Source organism: Bombina bombina, chromosome 1 (genome assembly GCF_027579735.1).
Source record: "Bombina bombina isolate aBomBom1 chromosome 1, aBomBom1.pri, whole genome shotgun sequence".
Classification (NCBI taxonomy): domain Eukaryota; kingdom Metazoa; phylum Chordata; class Amphibia; order Anura; family Bombinatoridae; genus Bombina; species Bombina bombina.
Genome location: NC_069499.1, coordinates 1,008,895,001 through 1,008,921,174, shown reverse-complemented (window position 1 = coordinate 1,008,921,174; position 26,174 = coordinate 1,008,895,001). Strand labels below are relative to the sequence as shown.

The 26,174-nt window shown below is 37.3% G+C and overlaps 1 protein-coding gene across 1 annotated transcript in view; it reads right to left on the bottom strand.

Moving 5' to 3' along the window:
* TP53INP2 (tumor protein p53 inducible nuclear protein 2) overlaps positions 1-9,217 on the bottom strand; it is a 48,502-nt gene extending 39,285 nt beyond the window's left edge. The window contains exon 1 of the mRNA XM_053713493.1: positions 9,061-9,217. The gene's annotated coding sequence lies outside the window, so the exon portion shown is untranslated. The remainder of the gene's footprint in view (positions 1-9,060) is intronic.
* Between the last annotated feature and the right edge of the window lie 16,957 nt (positions 9,218-26,174).

The window sequence follows — 26,174 nt, the reverse complement described above, 5'->3', positions numbered from 1 at the left end:
TATAGTTAGTATTCTTTATACTATGGTTCATTAAACAGCTGAAGACATGGTGAGGTGGTATTATAGCCTATCTATTTATTATGGGCTGGAGCCTGTCCGGCAGTTAGTGGCCGAGACTGTAGGATGGGCCCTATTTCTTTCCTACTGCCTCATCCCTGTGTATCTGGTTGCTTTCTAGCAAGAGTGCAGTCTCATCACCCTTGTGGTCCGTAGTTATAGATTACAGGTGTGGGAGATATTCTAGTTTCTCACCTAAACTAGAACTTACCTTGCGCAAATGATATTAAGATATAGTAGCCTACTATTAACTCATAATAGCCATGCATATTGATACATTAAAATGACTAGTATTTGTAGGTCGCGTTTACCCTAAGCCTTACATTAGTGTCTATTAGTCATCAGCATCATGGAGACTCAAGAGTGAAAGAAGACCCACTATAATGTCACTCTCCGAGTATATACATCTGCTGCTACTAAGAGATGTACTGCCCTTCTAAGATAGTCTTTATTAGTATACAGATAAGCCCTTTCTAAGTTATTCTGAGGGTACCAACCCAACAGGCTAGGGTAGATATCACAAGGTTTTCATTAATAAAATACCTGCTGCAGCCAATGATAGTAAAATACGCCCCAATTCTAGCCTAATAATGGTGGATTAAGATGATTGTTTTAAGAATATTCAGACTGTATCTACTGTAATAACATTTCTTATCTATATTGTTTATTAATGAGAGAATTAATAGCCCTTAGTCAACATATTTGCATACTTTTGAGTTAGCCCTCAAGTAATATATACAAAAGATCAATATTTTTGATACCATCATAGCTTATACTTTCATGGGCTCCCGCGTGATCAAATGTTCTGATATAAAACGGACAATAGTGGTTTTTAATGAGCCATTTACTCATACTACAGTTTATTTTGAGAATTTAAAGTTTTATTTTTCAAAAGATGTTAAGGTATTGGCTGCTAGAGTACCTAGAGTTGTCCTGCTGACTTGGACACCCTTGGAGATCATATTTGTGCATAGGGTTCAGCTATATTTGAGGCAGGACTTATCATACATCCAAGCACACCATTGTGTGGGTTAATGTATTTACTACCCCTCCGATTTTTAGAAGGGGGGAGAAAGGGAAACAAAAATAATGAGGCTAGCGAATTATGCTTCTTCAGCTGCATCATCTCATAACCATAAGTAAATGTTAAAAATTCCTCAATATATTTAGGAGGATGGAACATGAGAGAGTGGTGGTTCTCCTTATACTATTGCTGTATGGGTACTTCTCTTAAAAGGGATACTGAACCCACATTTTTTCTTTCGTGATTAAAATAGAGCATTCAATTTTAAGCAACTTTCTAATTTACTTCTATTATCAATTTGTTTTCGTTCTCTTGCTATCTTTATATGAAAAAGAAGGCATCTAAGCTAAGGAGCCAGCCAATTTTTGGTTCAGACCTGGACAGCACTTGTTTATTGGTGGGTGAATTTATCCACCAATCAGCAAGAACAACCTAGGTTTTTCACCAAAAATGGGCCAGCATTTAAACTTACTTTCTTGCTTTTCAAATAAAGATACCAAGAGAATGAAGAAAACTTGATAATAGGAGTAAATTAGAAAGTTGCTCTATCTGAATCACAAAAGAAAAAAATTGGGTTCAGTGTCCCTTTAAACTAGTTCTTAGCTAAATATACTTATAAGATTAAGAACTTATACTATCGGTAATTTAACTATTTAATGGTTCCTTCTTTGTTTACTAATAAAGTGTTGCATCTTATAGTTCAGAATTATATACCAGGGGTCCAAAAGTGGCCCTATTATTATTATTTAGTTATACCTCCCATGTCTTATACAAGAAGTATTTAAGGTCCAAGAGAGGTCTTGCCAGATTCAGGAGGTAAAAAAAACACACAAAAAAACAGAGATTTCTTATATATCTATTATTATTATTGTACAGGTAGTATTAAGACAACCTATAGTGTGACCCATACTGTGTATGGTATATTTATATACTGATATTTTGTTTCATTGGATAGGATTTACTTTTTTTTTTTGGTTTTAGGTTGTATGCCATGTCTACTGTATAACCTGTTGAACTATGTAACAGAACTGTAAGTCTTTGTTTACATGAACCTGTCAATTGAAATATCTCTCAATAAAAAAATTATTAAAAAATAAATAAATAAATAGGAACTAAATATATATAAAAAAAACAACAACAAAAAAACTGGAGGAATGGGCAAATAAAGGGGATCTAAAATGTAATATTACAAAGAGCAAAATTATGCATATAGGATCCAAAAAACCAAAGGCCAATTATAGTCTCAATGGCACATTACTGACTGTAACTAAGGAGGAAAAGGACTTAGTAATTATTATTTCAGAGTATTTAAAATTTGTTACACAATGCAGCAGTGCCAGTGCAGTCAGTAAGGCCAGTTGAATACTTTGTTGCATTGGGAGAGGTACTGGTAGCAGAAATAGCAAGGTTCTTATGCCACTTTACAGATCTTAAGTTAGGCCTCATCTAGAATACTGTGTCACAAAGATATAAATAAACCAGAAACTGTCCAAAGGAGGGCAACTAAAAAAAAAATAATAAAAATTGTACACGGTCTAAAATATAAGACGTACAACGAAAGACTCTATGACCTAAATATGTATAGTTTAGAGGAGAGAAGGGAAAGATGAGATATGATAAAAACCTTCAAATATATGAAGTGGAAGCTGAAAGCATTTTCCACAAAAAATAAAATGCCAAAACAAGGGGTCACAATCTTAAGATAGAGGGTAGCAGATTCAGGAGAAATGTAAGGAAGCATATTTAATTTTTTTACAGAAAGGGTGGTGGATTCATGGAATAAACTTCCAATTGAGGTGGTAAACACAGAGTCTAACGGAATTCAAAAATGCCTGGGACATGCATAATGCTATCCTAGGGAAAGAAAAAAAAAAGTTACATGTAATATTGTTAGACTTGATGGACCTTTCTGGTTCTTATCTATCGTCAAATTCTATGTTTTTATCTCCTCTTTTTTTTCTTCTACACTTTTCTCAGCGTACATTTGCTACCATAGCAGCAATATTACGTATAAGATTAACCTACCAATTTGTTTCATTCGGACACAGTGTTCGACTTGTAGAAGTAGAGGGCCACAACTGGCCCACACAGGCCTTAGCCACACCCATTTTATAGGATGTGCACACAGAGTGTAGATCCTTTTATAAAAGTGATTACAATTTTAGATGTATGTGTAACAAATAGCAGTAGTTTAACTCCTTGATCATCTGAAATAAGCATAACATATGCCTTTAACCCCTTGCTTTCACAGATAATACACTAGAGACACACTGGCAAAAGTGATCTAACCTTGTTGCTTAACACACTTATAGCAATTATTTAACCCTTTTATTGCCCAGAACAAACACAGCAGCAATTCCATGCTTACACTAGACGAGTGTCCAGGTCAGATACACACTGGCTGGTTAAGTGAGCCCAGCAGCTGGGTGAACAAGAACTATGTTCTCACCTGCCAAAGACAGGACACTTTAACAGATGTCAGGGTACATTGTTAAGGTGCTGCCACAAACAGGATTCAACAAGTCCTGTTTTTGATCAGATTAGAATAAGTGCAGAAGGTTAGTCCATTCCGAAAGTAGGTAAGATGTAGTTTCTGGCCTAGTACTGTCCATGTCAGTAGATGCTGTCATATGATTCTAGGCATAACTCTACCTCTGTCTCACCCACTAGACATAGTAAGGGCTTATATGTGTATTTATGCACCGCACCTGGGCAATTTAATCACAGACGCGAGTGCTTGGTAAAAGACTTGTGGATAGATGTGTGTGTGTGTGTGTGTGTGTGTATGTGTATACATACATACATATGTGTGTGTGTGTGTGAATACATACATACATATGTGTGTGTGTGAGAAACAATTATTTTTTGCTTTCAGACATGTTAACACTCTCTAAATCCGGGTTCAGAGGCTTTACTGTATTAACCCCTGGTGTGCTTACATTGCTTTGGTATAGCAGGAAAGCAGCACTGTAAACAGCTTTATTTAGAATACCAGCGAGCGGATCACAAACAGGGAGTTTATTCTCAGCACATTCTCCAGGTTCAGGGGAGGACAAGCACGGAACGCTTAACATCCAATGTCATATGCAAATGGAACTCGCGTCACAGAGCCTCACACAGCAAAATAATCCTTCATATGTGGTTTTAGAATCCTAATGCAGCAACCAACTGTGCAGCACTGAGCAGAGATGAGGTAAATACGAAGGATTTCTTCAGTATTGAAAAATGGAAATAAAATGCAATAATCTGAGTTATTGTGTATTTGCCTTATTTGTGAACCATCTGTTTACATTGAAAAGGCACTTCAAGACTCCTATCTAGTGTGTTTTTTCTAGTAATTGACATGTATAATATATTCTAGCAATGAATTCCAATCCTCTGCAAGGGATTAAGAAAAACTGGACATCCTCTACACACACTCTCTTTGAGCCCTCCTTCCCTACCTCTTCCTTCCTCTCTCCCATTTGCCTTTTGTTTATCATACCCCCTTTCCACAGGCTAAAGGGACATCAGGTTTATTTTCCAATAAAGAATATCATTCAGAAATGCCTTTGTGTAAAAACAAATATTCCAGTGGGTGTGCCACTGCCCATCAGACATACTATGCATGCACTTCCTGTCTGTTTCTAAAGCAAAATAAACCACTTTAACTGAACCGTTTCCCCACACAAACATGTTTTAATGTTTATAATGCTATATTTCATATGCATGGGATATATTTTAGTTAATACACAGTTAATCAGTTAGGCCCAGCAATCTCTCATCTCACACAGCCACTATGACACCCCAACCTTTATTTGCTTTTGCCTTATGGCCAATTCACCTGCTTCTCTCTTCCTGTTTTGTATTGTGTCTCTCCTTTCTCCTTCCTTTCCCTGAATCTGACACTTTCCCCTGCCTTTCTCATAATGCCCTAACCCTGCCCTAATTCCCCCAGCTACCATTCCTTTCCACACACATCCTGACCATCTCATTCTGCATTAATCCATTATTCCCACCTCTATTGTCTCCCCCTGCCACTAACCCCAAACACCCTCTCTCCTCAATGCATTTGATTAATATGCCTAAATCATGCATTTCCCAGATTTTCTTATTTAAATCCCAACCTCTCACACACACACTTACATATCTCCCCTTCCTGGGCAGAGTATAGGAGAACTAAAACGTGATTGCCTTTCAAATATACAGCAGTGGACACTTTTGAGAATTTGGGTGCTACAATATTGCTTAGTGTACCCAATAACCTGCTGTCAATAATTACACACCAACCAACAAATGTGTTGGTATTGCCCATTGCACTACTATGTTATCTTCCCTTTAGCAAGGGCATCAGACCAGTAGGTGCAGTGTTCTACACAGAACATTTTGGGTGGCATTATGAAGTAGCCAGGTGGGGGCAGTGTAATACTTTGTTATATTGTAACATTTGCAGCTATCCAAAGCATAATATTAATTGCATAATTTAACATAAATGTATTAAATGATAATTTGCACAATAAAACATTGAACAATTTTAATATTAGCTCATTTTAGCTTAATCATGGCTTAATTTTAGCCGGGTGGTCAGCAAAATCATTCAGGTAGTTCACCCATAAAAAAAGGTCCTGGCGAGAATGCTAAAGGTGGCTATTTTGCACTTGCTTCTAACACAGACTCACTAAAAACCATAAATGAATAAGCAATACAAACTAGAAAGTGACTTGTTTTCAGAGATATTATCCACTTAGAATAATCCTAGCACATATACACATATATATATATATATATATATATATATATATATATATATATATATATACACATACATATCACTCAGTTTCAACCTAAAATGGCACTACATTTTCCCCATAAACAGCCAAAAAAGTCATATACATTTCAGTTTGATGGGGTTTATCAGTAAAAATGAAACCACATTTTCTATGTCCTTTAAAATGGTTTGGTATATATCTGAAAACATGAGACTGAAAGGGACAATTAAAAAGTTAAAATTAAACGTTGATAATTCAGCTAGAACATGCAATTTAAACTGCCTTCTAATATATAATAATATCTAAGTGCTTTGTTGTCTTAGGAATGTTTTTTAACAAAGGATACTATGTAGGATCAAGAGCAGCAATGTACTACTGGAAGCTAGGGTCTGATTGGTGGCTGCACATATATGCCTTTAGACATTGGTTCATCTGATGTGTTCAGCAACAAAAGGATACCAAGAGAATTAAACAAATTTTATAATAGAAGTATATTGGAAAGTTTTTTAAAACTGTATGATCATGTTAAAGGGACATGAAACCCATTTTTTTTCCTTTCATGATTCAGATAGATAGAGAATACAATTCCAAACAACTTTATAACTTCTATTTTCTAATTTGCTTAATTCTTTAGATATCCTTTGTTAATGAAATAGCAATGCACATGAATGAGCCAATCACACGAGGCATATTTGTGCAGCCACCAATTGGCAGCTACAGAGCCTATCTAGATATGCTTTTCAATAATGGATATCAAGAGAAGTAAATTAGAAAGTTGTTTAAAATTGTAATCTCTAGCTGAATCATGAAACAATAATTTTGGGTTTCATATCCCTTTAAATCATAATAGAAAAAATGTGGAGCGTCTTCCCTTTAGGACTTGTTAAAGTTAAACAACACTCAGAATAAACGCTATATCATAAAATGTTGATTAATCTCATGGGTGCATACAATGCGCTTACTCTGCTTTGAAGGATTCAGCTCTACATCACTTTTAAAGCCCATGAGACAGAAATGTTATTCTGGGGGTGGACTGTTCTCACTTCATCCACAGAACTGCCTGGTATTTAGGAGGTGGACAGTGCAAGTGAATTAAAGATGGGGTACTGTAGTACTGACTGGGAGCCATTCTACAGAATAAACTAAGTGTTGCCCTTACTCTGGTATCATCACAGTCAGTTTAAGATTATGGGGGGGAGGGATTGGGGAAAGAGAGAGAGAAAAAGAGAGAGAGAGAGAAAAAGAGAGAGAGAGAGAAAAAGAGAGAGAGAGAGAAAAAGAGAGAGAGAGAGAAAAAGAGAGAGAGAAAGAGAGAAAAAGAGAGAGAGAGAGAAAAAGAGAGAGAGAGAGAAAAAGAAAAAGAGAGAGAGAGAGAAAAAGAGAGAGAGAGAGAAAAAGAAAAAGAGAAAGAGAGAAAGAGAAAGAGAGACAGAGAGAAAGAGAGAGAGACAGAGAGACAGAGAGAGAGACAGAGACAGAGAGAGAGAGAGAGAGAGAGATATACACACACACACAGGAAGGAGGAAGAGCAACTGCCAATACAACTTTATGGTGATAAATCAATATAGTGTGAATATTATGTGACTGGCAGATTCTATCATCTACCTGGATAAAGAAAAATCTGCATAGAAAGACAGTTTTGTCATCCCAGCTAACAATCTAAGATTGAAACACAAGGATGTCAGGATTGCAGCTAAAACAAAAACAATATATAATGATAGGATTGTGAAGAGTTCAGACTTGGCACTGTTTCATAGAGGAAATACCTGACAGTAATGATGACCTCCATAGAAGGAAAGAAATTTCAAGCTAAATTCTCATCCGGGTGGCATCACCCCCTCCCCCACCACCGCAGCATCCCTGCCATTTAAGAAACCCGGATTAGATTTGCATATTGACAGACAGGGAGGAAGGTTGTTTGACATGATAGTCAGGGACATTAACAAATACTCTCATCATTAACCCCTTCAGCATTTAAGCTGTCCGGGTTTTAAAATCAAGAAGCATTTGTTAACTCCTCTCTTGCCATAAGGGGTCAGCATTGACAGTACTGTATTTCCAAGGTTCTGAATGGAAACAACTGACTGGTACAGCTTGCTGTAAAATGCAGCAAGGAACAGAACACAGAGGAAAATCCCAATCAGGAAACAGGGAAGGCGGAGAGAGAGAGAGAGAGAGGAAGAACAGGAGAGATACAGAAAGAGAGAGAGAGGGAGGAGAGAGAGAAAAGGAAATCAGAGCAAAATGAAAACAGTGATAAATGGAGAAGTAAAGTAAACATAAACATAAGAGAAAAGATGCTTTTGAGACAAGTGATACAAAAATGGAATCATGAAAAGGTAGGAGCTGGGTGGGAAACAATGAGAGATATGAATGCACACACTGTACATACTGTTTATGGGACAATACTCCTCACAGATGGTCTTTTCTCTTCTTCCCCTCCCCCGTGACTGGCTTCTATTGTTACCTGTGAGGTCAACTGATTACTGTCAAGTGACATCAGAGCCATGCACGCCATGTCATACACAGGACATCATTTACAGTTATGTGCAATGTCCATTAACCCATTCATTGCCAGTTGAGACTGCATCACGGGTTAAGGTCCACTTGTCCCTAAAAAGTTTTTTTCTGTAGCATCTGCCAAGGGCAGTGCCCATTTTATAATAAAACCCATTAAAGCAAGACAAACACTATTTTACTCAACAGGGGATAATGTCCTAAGGCCTCTGCATTGCTTTACTAGGAGCAATGTAACAACCAACACATCAAGACAGTACAATGTTTTCATCTGTGATGTGCTCAGATTAACATTTCTAAAGATGGCCTGAAAAAACTGTTTAATGTAACCCTTTATCTCCTCAGTGATACCTTTACAATAATGTACATAACCCTGCAATCACTAAAAACTATTTTCATTTCTTGTTAATAGTAAGTAAAAAATGAATTGGTTAATGCTAGCAGATTTGTGTTATCATAAGAGATCATGCATAGAACTAACTGTATAGGTATAGTAGCACAATTCATGCACCCTCAATCAGTATTCCAGTAAAATAGTGTAAATTATAGGGAAGGCAAAATTAAGCAATGTGTGTATATATTCTGTGTGTGTGTGTATATATATATATATATATATATATATATATATATATATATATATATATATATATATATTTATATTTACACACACCTTTAAAAATATATATACTCATAAAGGGATAGATAAGTACTTACCGTCCTCTGCAGCGGTCACCGTACAGATAAAGCTTGAGGTAGATGCACAGTGTAGTGTACAGGACAGGCTCTGCCGGTGTTATGACGATTTGTGCTTCATCCCACTGCTCAATCATTAGAACGGTTCAAACAGCTGACTGCTACGTCACGGAACCTCAGTCCCACCTCCGCAATGAACTCGTAATCCCCAGCTCTGCCAATAGGAGGACTCTAGAGGAGGAGGGGACCAGAGCTCGGTGACGTCACTAGTTGATGCAGCAGAGCCAGAGAACAGAAGGAATGAAGTGTATACAAACAGGAATATCTGGGTTACATTTATTTGTATATCTGTATTTCGTGTTTATATATGCGTGTATTTATATATCCCTAATAAAACTACTTAAATCAAAACATTAATATTTTCAAAACCATGAAAACAACAGCAATTTGCTAACGGCTACTTTTGTGTTACACGATAAATGTTAACACAAAGACAACCGGTTACATTTTATGGTAAAAATGTACTATATAGCATTGTATAGTTACAGCGCAGCTAGGAGTATATATTCAAAGAACACCAAATACAGAAGCGTTCTGGTGTGACAACAGGGCACTTACTGAGCTGCAGGATTATAGCATTTTTTTATAAAATATATATATATATATTACAGTGAAATTGACTAAATAGAAGGAAGTCACTATTATTATTATTTATAATAATTATAAAACCAACAATATTCACTTCTAGAAATTTCCTAAAGATAGGCTTATTAAACTAGGATGGTTTGATGACATATGGTTCTCCTCAGGTTTCATTGTAAAAAGGGAATCTGGGGTATGTGTTGTTTTTCACCAATATATTTTAGTGATGCACTGCACAATAGTGATGCAATATGAGTAAACTAAATGGTGATACTAAATTTGATCATTGAATCTAAATGTTTTAATTGTATCTGTATGTTTAATCATTTCTTGCAGAGGGTTATCATGGCAACTGTGGTGCCAACAACCAGAAGTAACATCACAAGGAGTCAGACAAAATGACATAATATCCATTGAGAGTTATTTTACATATTTTTTTTCTGTGTAAACACTGGGTTATTTCTATACATTTGAATATGTCTATTTAAACTATATGGCTATACAACTATAGATTAAATTTGCCCAGACACTTTTTTTTACCCCCCCTCACACACACACAATACACTGTTTTTTTTAGTGACTTTTATTTTTAACAAACTCAAACTTGAAGTCACAAACTCTGCCCTCTTACTGCCACTCAACATGAGAATACTACAGGAGAGCCTATGTGTGCATGTGAGCCAATCATCAGCTGTGTCCGACTCCTCATCTGTTGAGACATGGGGGGGACAATTTGATACTTTACTTTGACTATGTATTTAATAATTTAGCAGACAAACATATAGTGACAGAAAATATGTTTCGTACAACATATTATCTCTTTTTACTAGGATGTACCGTTAATTCTAAATGCATACAGCTATTTAACAGTTGAAGAAAATTGGCTAGTTTACATTGGAACTCCAATAATTATAAAAACTTACATCAGTTAATCATTTTTCTAAACTAAACCCACAATTTTTTCTTTCATGATTCAAATAGAGCACCTAATATTAAGCAACTTTCCCCTGGATAGTTCTTGCTGATTGGTGGCTACATTTAGCCACCAATAAGCTAGCGTAAAGCAGGTTCTGAACCAAAAATGGTCCGGCTCCTAAGCTTTACATTCCTGCTTTTTAAATAAAGATAGCAAGAGAACAAAGAAAATTGATAATAGGAGTAAATTACAAAGTTGCTTAAAATAGTATGCTGTATCTGTATCATTAACCCCTTAATGACCAAGGACGTGCCAGGCACGTCCTACAAAAAACGGTTGTTAACGACCAAGGACGTGCCTGGCATGTCCTCAGGGATTTTAAGCGCTGGAAGTGATTGTGATCCCTTCCAGCAGCTTTCAGGGTATTGCAGTGATGCCTTGATATTGAGGCATCCTGCAATACCCTTTTTTAAGCAACCGATGAAGAGAGAGCCACTCTGTGGCCCTCTCTGCATTGGCCAGCGATGGTGCCGATCGTTGGTGGCATGGGAGGGATAGCAGGGAGGCAGATGGGCGGCCCATTGCTGGAGGATTTCCGGTGAGCGAGGAAGAGAGGTCCAGGAGCACGCGTGATGGGCGGGAGCGCGTGCGAGGGAGCAGGAGTGGGTGGGACCGCTACACTATGGAACATTTTTATTGAAATGGAAGGAGGGGGGGGGGGGGATAAGTGTTGGGAAAGGGATCTGGGAGGGGGTAGGTTATTGAGGGGGGGCAGCTACACTACAGAAAAAATGGGATTTTTATTTTTTTAATGAAAAAAAAAAGCCTAAAATTTAGCACACTGGGTACTAACAAACACCTGCCAGTATCCAAGATGGCTGCAAATAGGTAGCGGGAGGGTTAGAGAGCTGTTTAAGGGGGGATCAGGGAGGTTAGGGGTAAGGGGGGTTCCTACACTGCAGAATATATATACCTGTATATAAAAAAAGCCTTTTATTTTGGGGTTGACAATTGTGGGGTGGGGGAGGGATGAGAGCTGTTTGAGAGGGGTCAGGGAGGGATTTGGGGGTGGGATGTGTCAGATGGGAGGCTGAACTCTACACTAAAGCTAAAATAAACCCTACAAACTACCTAATTAACCCCTTCACTGCTGTGCATAATAGAAGTGTGGTGCACAGTGTCATTTAGCGGCCTTCTAATTACCAAAAAGCAATGCCAAAGCCATATATGTCTGCTATTTTTGAGCAAAGGGGGTCCAAGAGAAGCATTTACAACCATTTGTGCCATAATTGCACAAGCTGTTTGTAAATAATTTCAGTGAGAACCTAAAGTTTGTGAAAAAGTTAACAATTTTTTTATTGGATCACATTTGGTGGTTAAATAGTGGCATATAATGTACCAAAATGGGCCTAGATCAATGCTTTGGGTTGTCTACTAGAAAAAAAAATATACATGTCAAGGGATATTCAGGGACTCCTGACAGATATCAGTGTTACAATGTAACTATCGTTAATTTTGGAAACAGCGAAGAGCTACTTGTACTTATTGCCATATAACTTGAAAAGAACATGTAAGCATTGGGTATTTCTAAACTCAGGACAAAATGTAGAAACTATTTAGCATGGGTGTTTTTTGGTGGTTGTAGATGTGGGGGTCAAAGTTAGAAAAAGTGTGTTTTTTTCCATTTTTTCATCATATTTTATAAAAATTTTTTATAGTAATGAGTAAATGAGTACAGTAAATGAGTAAGAGGAAAATTACAGCTAAACACAAACACCGCAAAAATGTAAAAAACAGCCCTGGTCCTTAACGGTAAGAAGATTCAAAAATGGTCTGGCCACTAATTGGTTAAAGAAAAAAAATGTGTTTAGTATCCCTTTAAGGTGTGAGAAAATAAAAAAAACCTCTCACTACAAAAAACCAAACCCAAACCCAATAGCCTGCACTGTACTTGTGGGTAGTAACACGATAGATACTCACAGGCAAAGTGTTACTTGTATGTGGTTAAAGGGTCATTAAACCCAAAATTTTTATTTCATGATTTAGAAAGAGTGTACAGTTTTAAACAACTTTCTAATTTACTTCTATTATCTAATTTGCTTCATGCTCTTGATATTCTTTGCTGAAAAGCATATCTAGATAGGCGCAGTAGCTGCTGATTGGTTGCTGCACATAGATGCCTCATTTGATTGGCTCTCCCATGTGCATTGCTCTTTCTTCAGCAAAGGATATCTAACAAATTAAGCAAATTAGATAATAGAAGTAAATTGGAAAATTTGTTTAAAATTGTATTCTCTACCTGAATCATGAAAGAAAAAATGTGGATTTAGTGTTCCTTTAATATGTTACTTTTTAGTTCTTTTCCTTTTGAGTTCAAGCTCACTTACTAGAGTTCAGCATTAGACACTTTAACTCATTAGTATTCAGTCCTACTAATGATCAGTAAAACTCAAATCTACCAATATACCAAAATCTCTGCCATATTCACAGAACGAGTACCAATAAATACAGTAGAACGGCATAATCACGAAGCACTGCATTTTAAATGAGCAGTAGATTTTTTATTGCAATTGTCACAATTGACTTCAATTTGTTAGCCTTTGTATCATGTAACTGCCATCAGCCAACCACAGACTGATATACACTGTGAACTTCTGCACATGCTCAGTAGTAGCTGGTTCCTCAGAAAGTATGCATATAAAAAGATTGTGCATAATTTGATAACATTAGTAAATTTGAAAGTCTTAAAACTGCATGCTTTAGCTGGAATTAAAGTTTAATATTTATTGTCCCTTTTATCTCAGACAAATGTTTTATTTGGTTGGATTCTGTCATAAATGCGGACTGTGTTTGAAGTTATATTTCACTTGGAAAAAACTCATACAGATCATTTACTATCTGATATGTTGTCTCAATCAGCTAAATTAACATTTTCATGTAATGTAAGTTGCTTATTTTTATGCCCCTTTAAAAATAAAGTTAGTTATTTAAGCTCTTCACTATCTATATGCTCAGAAATGCCCCATATTAATATTTTATTGGCTTTAGTCTTCCTCTGGACCTACTGTAGTTATTAGCAACCAAGATCCTGTGCAGTGGAAAACTGACAAGGGAGGGGCTGTTTAACCGAATCTGGAAGCTGATGAAATACTTCAGTGCTATGTAGTCAACTCAATAAAATCTCTTTGTTTATCTGACCACAACCATAGTGATTAAGTCACTATGTATCATTAGCAAATACAGTATTCTCAGCAATCATAAGTAGTCCTGGTGTTTACACATAGCGTTCATTATACATTAATTATATCACGGTTTGACTGTTCATGGGCTAGATTACGAAGGGAGTGCAATTTTGCCCTTGCATTCGAGCGTTACATCCGCTAGACATACGTTTTTTGAGCTCAGCAGTTTGAGCTCGTATTGCGAGTTAAAAGTAAAAATGTTGCACTCCAGCGCACACATGCTCGCTTTAAAAGATAGACTACACAAGGTCGCAAACGCATAATTGCATTCCCCCATAGGGGCCAATTTATCAAAGGTCTTGCGGACCTGATCCGACAGTGCGGATCAGGTCCGCAAGACCTCGCTGAATGCAGAGAGCAATACGCTCTCCGTATTCAGCATTGCACCAGCAGCTCGCAAGAGCTGCTGGTGCAACGCCGCCCCCTGCAGACTCGAAGCCAATGGGCCACCAGCAGGGGGTGTCAATCAACCCGATCGTACTTGATCGGGTTGAATTTCGTCGATTCCTGTCCGCCTGCTCTGAGCTCTTTAAGACCGCTGCTTCATAACTGCTGTTTCTGGCGAGTCTGAAGACTCGCCAGAAACACGGGCCCACAAGCTCCGTTCGGAGCTTGATAAATGGGCCCCATAGACTTTAATAGAGCCTCAATTGAAAAAAACAAACACCCAACAAGTTGCGCAAGCCCAATCATGGTTATTTAAAAGTGCAAATACAGAAGCTTTATGGCATAATGTACACTCTAATGTTCTGAACATAGCAGAATATGGTCTATATTTTGTTAAATAGACATTCCTATATATATCTGATGGAATTTAGGTTAAATATATATTTATACCTATAACTATGTAGATGGTTATATATATAGGTAAAGATGTATACAGATACATATAGGGATATCTATTTAACAATATATAGAACATATTCCCCTATGTGAAGAACATTGGAATGTTCAATATTTACATTATTTAGACATGTGTATGTATGTATAGTTATGTTAAAGCCCTTTACCTGCCTTTTTTCCCTAACACCTGAGACCTCAGATCTTTGAGCCTTTATTAATTTTTAATGCAATTCTGTTTTGCAATCAGTGTTATTATGAATGTAACTGTACTGTTATATGTTTTTATGATGTGTTTTGTGCAACTTTTTTTGTCTTGTGTAACAATTAACCAGAGCTTTCAAGTTGCAGTAATCATTCTATCATACATCGCGTTTGCGTTTTCACATTTGCTTTCAACTCGTAATACGAGCAGTATTTAACTTGCGTGCAAATGGGCGGAAAAACCCAATATCGCTTGCATGCAACAGTTATCGCTCCGCTTTTAATCTAGCCCTATATCTGCAGGTAGACTGTTGCCCTAACAATAGCCTGAAGATAGCACGGTCTAAACTTGTCCTGATAGGTGGACAGGTAGGAGGACACCCTATATTATACACAAACTCAACAATGCCATGTCCTGATAATCTGCAGTCAGAAAATCTCTCTTCATAGGAGGACATAAACCACATCACTTTGTGACCCTGTAACAATAACACTTAGTTAAAAGTACATTTGCAATGAATTCAACACTTCTAAAGTCTTTCCTGATTATCTACCTGTATGAGACCTAAATGACAATCCAGTGTTTCTAGGAATCCTAGACAATGTACACTATCCTGTCCTATTTTGGCTGAAAACATTACTTCCCACACATTTTAGTCTGCTTACATGTTCCTGTCTGCTTCCATATACACTGTTCTGTTTCACATGTGACAGGATATATATATGATTATTCTGAGTACTTTAATAACAGCTGTATAGTAATACATTTATTTTCCAACTAATTTACTCTGGACTAAATTACTTAATTATATCATCAATAAATCACTGTTTTTAAATTCCTAAAATATCAAACAGCATAAATGTTTTCATTATACAAAACAAGCTTAAACAAGGAAGTAAAAATTAGAAGGACATGATTCAGATAGACCGTACTATTTTAAAGAACTTTTCAATTTTTCTCTTGGTATTGTTTGTTAAAGGAGCAGCAGTGCATTACTGGGAGCTAGCTGAACACATCTGGTGAGCCCATGACAAGAGATATTTATGTACAGCCACAAATCATCAGCTAGCTCCCAGTAGTGCATTACTGCCCTGAGACTACCTGTGTATGCTTTTCAACAAAAGATACCAAAAGAAGGAAGCAAATTAGATAACAGATGTAATTTGGAAAGTTGCTTAAAATTTTATATTGCCCCGTTACAGCACCCTTTATGGAAGTAAGCCAAAAGCATATAAGCATACAGCCCACACTTGTATTTATTTCTTGGAATTAAAATTCATTGCATGAGAGGGGGCGGAGCCGACCAGCATCTAAGATGGTCGTGTGAGGCTGAAGCTCCGTGAGACCAGCAACCACGCAGATCTGATTTGGGATTGAAAAATCACCTAAATGCTGGAATAAATCTAGTGTGAATAACAGGATTTACTGAAGATACCAGGGGAGTGATAGCCGTGTCACTTAATAGTGCTAACAGCGCAAATTCCGGTACATGCTGGTAATGGAGGCTTAGTCACGCCGCACTTGCTGCGCACCATAGTGACGGAGAACACTGATAACAGCCTGTAAGGATAACGACCAAGTTAAAGGGACAGTATACTGTGAAATAGTTTTTCCCTTAATGTGTTTACAATTGCTTTTTTTACCAACTGCAGAGTAAAAAATGTATGAAAATTTGCTTTTTAAGGCTTATTTGTGTATATTAAAGCTCTGATTTTGTGTTTTGAAGCCACAACCTAATAAAATAGTTTGAGCTTGTAGGTATAATCCGATCTCATTACTGTATCACATTGTGCAAATATACCTGCTTCTTTATCTTATATCTTTCCTTAAAACAATCACCAGTACTTTGAGAGAACAATGGAAAATCAACATTTTATTACCTTATCTCTGCTATATTGCACTAGGAGTGTACTTTCTTCTGCTGGCTGTATTTACAAAGCTTATCTATAGCTGGTACGCGCGGCCACAACTTTTCAGAATAGGTGGGGATACCACATGCTAAATCAACAATTTCAAATGCCAATATAAGGGTAAAGGAGCTACTTGTAAACAATTTAATACACTCCAGCAGGTAAAGTGGATCATTGGGAACAAATTAAAGGGGAGAAAATTTTTGAGTAAACTGTCCCTTTAATCTTTCTAAAACATTGCAAGGATCACCGCTCAGCCTACAACACTGAAGCACTTGGATTTAGCAGGTACCGGGGGTCTTATTTATTATAAAATACAAATTCCACCATAACGGACATTTAAGATTTAAGAGATATGCTTGGTCTAAAATTATTCACACATGCCTGGGTTATATAAATAAGTTGGTGGTCATAGCGTTTACAACAATATAATAGGCATACCTATAAAAATGGAGAGCTAGACTGCGAGTAAATAGAAAAAACGGACAATACAGCTTTGGGCGCAAAGAAGAATAAATAACTGAACAACTGCTTACATGCAAAAGGTCTGTCATCACAGGGAAAAATGTAATTATCTGAGGTATATAAAATGAAGGGATCATTACTATAATAAAAATATGCAGTGTTTGTGTTGTTGACTATCCTGAGACACCACGTGATATACTGTTGCATAGACAACTGCATAAAGCTTATACCTTGTATTATCAAAATACAGGACTCTATATATCTAGAAAACTTCATTATCATCTGAAAATGGCGTCCAAGCGCACTAAATCTGATTAGTCCGCCAGAGGCTCTAATACTCTAACGCATAAACTGCATAATTTTTTCAAAACTGATGAAATTGCTATATATGAGACAAATGAGGCAGAAGATACCACAAATGACACTATTGACACCACATCTGTATCTGACATACAGGCTTCACTGACAAGAGCTGATTTACAGGCACTACTTTCTAAGGAGGATTTTACTTCCCTAATCACGCACGTGAGCAAGATAATTAAATCAAGCCTTGCAGAGGTGAAAAGGGATAATAATGAAATCGGCAACAGGATAGAACTCCTGGAGGAGGATGCAGAACAAACCAATAGGTACTTAGATCAACATGCCAGACATTCAACTCATCATCAAAATCTGATAGAACAATTGCAAGATCAAGTGGAAGACCTTGATAATAGAGGCCGCCGCCAGAACATCAGATTAAGAGGCATCCCAGAAACAGTGCAAACGGGACAACTCCTTCCATATTTGAATAGACTGTTTAATAATATCCTGGATGCAGGAGAAGATATAGAATTTCCTTTGGATAGATACCACAGGTCATTGAGACCAGTCCCTAAAGAAGAAGCACCACCACGTGATGTCATTATTAAATTTTCCGGCTTCAGGGATAAGGAAAACGTCCTAACAGCTGCCAGGAAAAAACACCCAATCTCATTTGAGGGTAGCTCCCTTTCAATCTTTGCAGATCTCAGCCCTATGACCCTAAATAAAAGGAAAGAGTCTAGACATCTTACCTTACATCTGAGAAATTTGGGGATCCCATACAGATGGGGTTTCCCCTTCTGTCTAAAAGTAATCAAAGGAAATGTAACAGCTATTTACAGATCATCGGAGGACATGGACTATTTTTGCTCGCAGTTGGGCATCTCCAAACCGAAATTGCCAAGGATATCCGATAAAGGTGAAGAAAATGCAGATACTGAAGATGGCCCACCAAAGTCAGGTGATTCTGGCTGGAATAAAGTAACCAAAAAGAGAAAGACCAAAAATCAGACATTAGATCCTCTGCAGTCACCAGAAGGAACTGATCCTACATGAGCTCCTAGTGTTTGTATTATGGTTATAGTGCTTTTTAATGAATGCCATGTGAGACGTGAACATAAGATTTACTTACTTATAGCTGATAGATCTATTCTTCAATTTATTTCTAGATAAGTATAGATAGATACGATGTTAAAGACACAAATAATGTTGTACCCCTGTTCAAGTAATGAGAGATATGTGATGTGATGAATCCTTGTTAGAATTAACTCTCAACCCAATTAAGATATTTTATTTTCATAGGTTGTCAAGTCACGCTACTGTGTGACGAGAAACCCCCCCCCCACATTATATCCTTGTTGTTTGTCAATGTTTTTGAATGTTAATATGAAAATTAATGTTAAACCTAACACTGTCTTTTTATTATTACAGAGATCCTATTAGTATTGTGCTGCTTTACTTCTCTCACTTTCCTTAGTCTCATCTTTACTTTTTCCCCTTCATCTATGGGTGGACATGATCAAGGTAAACTACCAGACCGATACAGATACAGAATGAGTATTTCTCAACATGACAGGTACAAAAACTATAGCTCATTTCCTCAACATTAACTATGGTTAACAACCAGATTAAATTAGTTTCTCAGAATACGAAAGGACTTAGCTCTCCTAGTAAGTCAGTTGCGCTATCATGTTTCAAATTTTTTTTCCTAGGGATAAGATGCCACAATTTCACAATAGGGATTTTCCTGTGGGTTATTTTGCATCTCATACAAAAAAGAAAAATGGAGTGGGAATATTGTTTAGTAGATCAACCTCGTTCCAGCTGCAATATAGAGCAGAAGATAGCGAGGGTAGATGGATTATATTGGTAGGCCGTTTACATCACCGGCTTATCACATTAGTTAACATCTATGCGCCAAATAAAAACCAACCTAAATTCTTTCAGAAATTAACAAATAAAATATTGACTATCCAAAAAGGCGCACTAATAGTGTCTGGCGACTTTAATGTTGCATTGGAACCGAAATTAGATTGCTCCACGGGACAGAGTTCAGTTGCCTCAACGTTGATACTTAAAATTAGTGCGCACCTTAGGAAACTGTCCTTAATTGATGCGTGCAGGACTAACCACCCTAGTCAGAAAAACTTTACTTTTTATTCTCATCCACACAGAATCTATTCCCGCATTGATTACATTTTTATTGATCAACTCACATATAGCTTGGTTACAAATTCAGACATTGAACACACTAGTTGGTCTAACCATGCAGCGGTAAGTGTTGATCTAAAAGGGATAGAGCGCCCCCTCACCTCCTACGTTTGGAGATTGGATGAAACACTCCTTAAAAAACCTTTATTTTTGAATAAGATCACATTAGCCTTACAGGAATTCTTTAGCCTTAATCCCTCACACCAAACATCCCCCTCTAATAATTGGGAAGCATACAAGGCGGTGATTAGAGGAGAGCTGATCAAACAAAAATCCATTTTACGTAAACAATATATGACGGTATACAATGCGGCAGTGAACACTCTACACAAGATTGAAGGTTGATTTCCGGCGATTCCTGTCCGCCTGCTCAGAGCAGGCGGACAGGGTTATGAAGCAGCGGTCCGTTCGTAGCTTGATAAATGGGCCCCTTTAACTAACACACTTCCATCATATACTTTAAGCTGGCAAACAGAATTGGAAATTCCTATCTCAAAGGAGGAATGGGATAATATATTTCACAATACTCATAAATCAACAGCCTCACCAAAGACCTTAGAAATTAACCACAAAATACTGACTCAATGGTACCTGACCCCAAACCGATTAAGGCATATATATTCTAATGCTGATGACAGATGCTGGAGGGGATGTGGTCGGAAGGGCAATATGTCACATATTTGGTGGCAATGTGATAGGATTAGACCATTTTGGACACAGATAGAGAAGGACTTCCAAATGACTGCAATTTTAAACTATAGATCAACGAACTTTTGCAAAATTAGATGGAACCTTTTGTTGATAGGACTTAATAGTGCCAGGAACCTGATAGCAAGAAAATGGAAATCGGTGGTAATCCCCTCCAGAAATGACTGGATACAAAACACAACAACACTGATCTCTCACGAAGAATATGTTTATTATAGAAAAGGGATCTTGACAAGATTTTATGACATCAGGTTGAAGTCAGAAGTCAGAGTGGTTGGTATAACAAGCCAATTAGTCGGTACAGGCAGCTGAGAAAGAGTAATCAGGACAAGCCAAGGTCAGGAATACAGAATAACCATCAATAAATCATCAATAAATCAAGAACACATACAGAGTAATTTAAATCAATAGGTAGAGATGGACAAGGAGGGTAATAGTAGCTAGAGTCCCTCCTAACTATTTTTTTTGTAACAGACTCTGCAGGGCTGTGGGGAGAATCTACAAGGAAAGTGCTTGTTGCAAAGTCTCTGGTCATTCTCTGATTCAAATGTGGGAGGATTAGGTAGCTGGTTAAACAAAATATCTGATAAAAGCTTTAGTGTAAATTCCAGGAAAGTGTATGGCTTCCCTGTGCCTGTTATTTTGTACAGGACATATCAATTATAGACTGATATCTGTGTTAAAGGGACAGTCCAGTCAAAATTAAACTTTCATTATTCAGATAGAGCATGCAATTTTAAACAACTTTCCAATTTACTTCCATTAACAAAATGTGCACAGTATTTTTATATTTAAACTTTTTGAGTCACCAGCTCCTACTGAGCATGTGAAAGAATTCACAGAATAAAATGTGTATGCATTTTTGATTGGCTGATGGCTGTCACATGGTACGTGTATGCCTTTGTGATTGGCTGATAGCTGTCACATGGTACAGGGGGAGTGGAAATAGACGTAACTTTTAAAATTGTCAGAAAAAAAATCTACTACTCATTTGAAGTTCAGACTAAGTGCTATTGCATTGTCTTGTTATCTTGCATTTGTTGATTTTGCAAATCTACTGTGTTGACTGGTCCTTTAAGTATATGGCTAATTTTTGGTTCCAGGTTTTCAGTCTTGTGGTGAACTAGATATGGTTGTATGCACTAATCTACTAAATCTACTCCCCTCATATATTTGCTGTACTCAACAACAAACTTTGGTTTTTGGATTTGTGCATCCTATCCCCTGATAGCCACTGGCACTGTACTTTCATCATGCATTGTGGACAGCATGTACACTTCTTTTTTTGTCTGTGTACCAAAGGGCCAGCACTTTATCTTGGAGTAAAGCTGATATTGTGCATCTACAGTTTTTGCTGTATGTCAGCTTCTGGGGAAAAACTGTGTAATTTGTGTGCACTGTGCCACAGGCCAGGGTTTCAAATTATTTTTTATTTTTTTTAAAACAAATCTATGCTGCTATAGTAGCTGTGAACCCATAGGTGGTAGCGTTGTTCAGCAAGGGTAGGGGGAAATTGCACACAATCTTGCAATTTGTGCCCATAGAATCTAGGCAATTAGGTGAATCAAGATGGCTATCTTACCCTTCATAAATGTAAAATACCCAGGTATAGTGTATTTGCACACTTTATAAAATGTTATTCCATAATGTGAACTCTTAGATAAAATATCTTGCTTAAAAAGCAATCTTCCATTAAAGTGATTATAAAGTTGAATGATTTAAAGCCCAGTATTTAAAAATAACATTAAAAGCATTGGCACTGTAAGTCATTAAACTTTACAATTACGCTTTTTTAAAATACTTACCTTTTTGTTACTGTAAAGACAGACAATCCTCTGCCCGCATCTCCTTCAGTATTGAGCAGATCGATGGCAAATCCGGCTTCCTCCAGTCGCTGTGTGCCTCCTTTGGCGTCCAGCATGTGAGGCACACAACGATTGGAGGAAGCTGGATCGTCATCAATATGCTAAATACTGAAGGAGATGCGGGTTGAGGATCGGAGGTAAGTTTACCGTAACAAAAAGGTAAGTATTTTTATAAAAAAGCGTAATTGTAAAGTTTAATGAATTAAAGCGCCCATGTTTTTAAAAGTATTTTTAAATTCTGGGCTTTAAATCATTCAACTGTACAATCACTTTAAATTTAATCAGGGATTTATTTACTGGGCAGGGGTGTAACTTTCTGCAGATTTTTCAGACAGGTGTTTTATCAGGGGCGCTATATTAAAAAAGTAAATTGTTTTCGCTCGCTAACCTGGCGAGCGCAAAAAGTTAATATTGCATGCATGTTCACGTATTCCCCCATAGAAGTCAATGGAGAAGAAAAAGTGGAATAAAAACTTAACACCTCACTCTTGCGCAAACCAGATAGCATAATCTCATGTGGGCTAACCCGACATGAAAATATGAATATTTCACATTCCAATGTTCTGAACATAGCAAAATATGTTCTATTTATTCATAAATACATATTGCTACATACAGTCATGGACAAAAATATTGGCATCCCTGCATTTCTGTCAGATAATGCACCACTTCGCCCAGAAAATTGTTGCAATTACAAATATTTAGGCATTCTCGTGTTTATTTCTTTTGTTTATATTGGTATGACACAAAAAAAACTGGAGAAAAAAACCCCCCAAATCTGACACATTCCACGCAAAACTCCATAAAAAGACTGGGCAAAATGATTAGCACCTTCTCAAAATTGTAAGAAATAATTGCATTCCAAGTTTGTGATGCTCCTGTAATTTATAATTAAACTTACCTGTCTCAATTAACAGTTGCTGACAATATATAAATCCCACCGGCAACCAGTTAAAATGGTGAAAAATTGACTCAACCTTTCTGTTGTGTGTCTCTGTTTGCCACACTGAGTATGGAGAAGAGAAAAAGCAGCAAATAATTGTTTGAAGATTTGAGAACAAAAAATGAGGAAAAGCATGGACAATCTCATGGTTACAAGTCCATCTCCACTCCAGAGATTTTAATGTTCCTGTGTCCACTGTATGCAACATTGTCAAGAAGTTTACAGCCCACTGCACTGTAGCTAATCTCCCTGGATATGGACGAAAGAGAAAAATTGATCAAAGTTTGCAAAGAAGGATTGTTCGAATAGTGGATAAAGAACCTTGATCAATTTCCAGACAAATTTAAGCTGACCTTCAGGCACAGGGTACAAATGTGTCAGATCGCACTATACGTCGCCATCTGAATGAAAAGGGACGCTATGATAGGAGACCCAGGAAGACCCCACTGCTGACACAGAAACATAAAAATGTCAGATTGGAGTTTGCCAAAACTTACCAGAGGAAGCCAAAATCCTTTTGGGAGAATGTGCTGTGGACAAACAAAACAAAATTACAGCTTTTTGGCAAAGCCCATCATTCTACTGTTTTCAGAAAAAGAAATAAGGCTTTTATGGAAAATAATACAGTCGCTACAGTCAAACATGTTGAACGTTCACTGAGTTTTGGGGTTGCTTTGCTGCTTCAGGCATTGGATGTCTTGACTGTGTGCATGGCATTATGAAATCTGAAGACTACCAAAGAATTATGTGGTGCAATGTAGGGCCCAGTGTCAGAAAGTTGGGTCTCCGTCAGAGGTCATGGGTCTTACAGCAGGACAATGACCCAAAGCACATGTCAAAAAGCACACAGAAATGGTTTAAGACAAAGCTCTGAGAGTACAGAACTGGCCAGGAATGTCAATCCCATAGAACACCTGTGGAGAGATCTTAAAAGAGCAGTTGGGAAAACGAACCCTTTTAATCTGAGAGACCTGGGGTAGTTGGCGAAAAAAGAGTGGTCCAAAATTCCAGTAGAGAGGTGTAAGAAAGTCATTGATGGTTACAGGAAGCAATTGAATGTGTCAGATTTGGCTTTTTTTCTCCACGTTTTTGTGTCATACCAATACAAACAAAAGAAATAAACATGAGAATGCCTAAACATTTGTAATTGCAACAATTTTGTGGGTGAAGTAGTGTATTATCTGACATAAATGCAGGGGTGCAAATATTTGTGGCCATGACTGTACATCTGATGGTATTTTTTTCAATATATACCTATATATAAATATTTATATATATATATACACACAGTAAATATATAGGAATATCTATTTCAAAATACTAAGAACATATTCTGCTATGTACAGACCATTGGAATGTGAAATATTTACAGTAAATACATAGTTAAAGCCTTTATTAAACATTAAGGCCTAGATTTAGAGTTCGGCGGTAGCCGTCAAAACCAGCGTTAGAGGCTCCTAACGCTGGTTTTGGCCGCCCGCTGGTATTTGGAGTCAGTGATTAAAGGGTCTAACGCTCACTTTACAGCCGCGACTTTTCCATACCGCAGATCCCCCTACGCCATTTGCGTAGCCTATCTTTTCAATGGGATCTTTCTAACGCTGGTATTTAGAGTCGTTTCTGCAGTGAGCGTTAGAGCTCTAACGACAAGATTCCAGCCGCCTGAAAAAAGCAGGAGTTAAGAGCTTTCTGGCTAATGCCGGTTCATAAAGCTCTTAACTACTGTACCCTAAACTACACTAACACCCATAAACTACCTATGTACCCCTAAACCGAGGTCCCCCCACATCGCCGCCACTCGATTAAAATTTTTAACCCCTAATCTGCCGACCGCCACCTACGTTATACTTATGTACCCCTAATCTGCTGCCCCTAACCCCGCCGACCCCTATATTATATTTATTATCCCCTAACTTGCCCCACACAACGTCGCCGCAAGCTACTTAAAATAATTAACCCCTAATCTTCCGACCGCAAATCGCCGCCACCTACGTTATCCCTATGTACCCCTAATCTTCTGCCCCTAACATCGCCGACCCCTATGTTATATTTATTAACCCCTAATCTGCCCCCCACAACGTCGCCGACACCTACCTACACTTATTAACCCCTAATCTGCCGAGCGGACCTGAGCGCTACTATAATAAAGTTATTAACCCCTAATCCGCCTCACTAACCCTATCATAAATAGTATTAACCCCTAATCTGCCCTCCCTAACATCGCCGACACCTACCTTCAATTATTAACCCCTAATCTGCCGACCGGAGCTCACCGCTATTCTAATAAATGTATTAACCCCTAAAGCTAAGTCTAACCCTAACACTAACACCCCCCTAAGTTAAATATAATTTTTATCTAACAAAATAAATTAACTCTTATTAAATAAATGATTCCTATTTAAAGCTAAATACTTACCTGTAAAATAAATCCTAATATAGCTACAATATAAATTACATTTATATTATAGCTATTTTAGGATTAATATTTATTTTACAGGTAACTTTGTATTTATTTTAACCAGGTACAATAGCTATTAAATAGTTAAGAACTATTTAAGAGTTACCTAGTTAAAATAATTACAAATTTACCTGTAAAATAAATCCTAACCTAAGTTATAATTAAACCTAACACTACCCTATCAATAAAATAATTAAATAAACTACCTACAATTACCTACAATTAACCTAACACTACACTATCAATAAATTAATTAAACACAATTGCTACAAATAAATACAATTAAATAAACTTCCGATCAGCCAATAGAATGCGAGCTCAATCTGATTGGCTGATTGGATCAGCCAATCGGATTGAACTTGATTCTGATTGGCTGATTCCATCAGCCAATCAGAAAATTCCTACCTTAATTCCGATTGGCTGATAG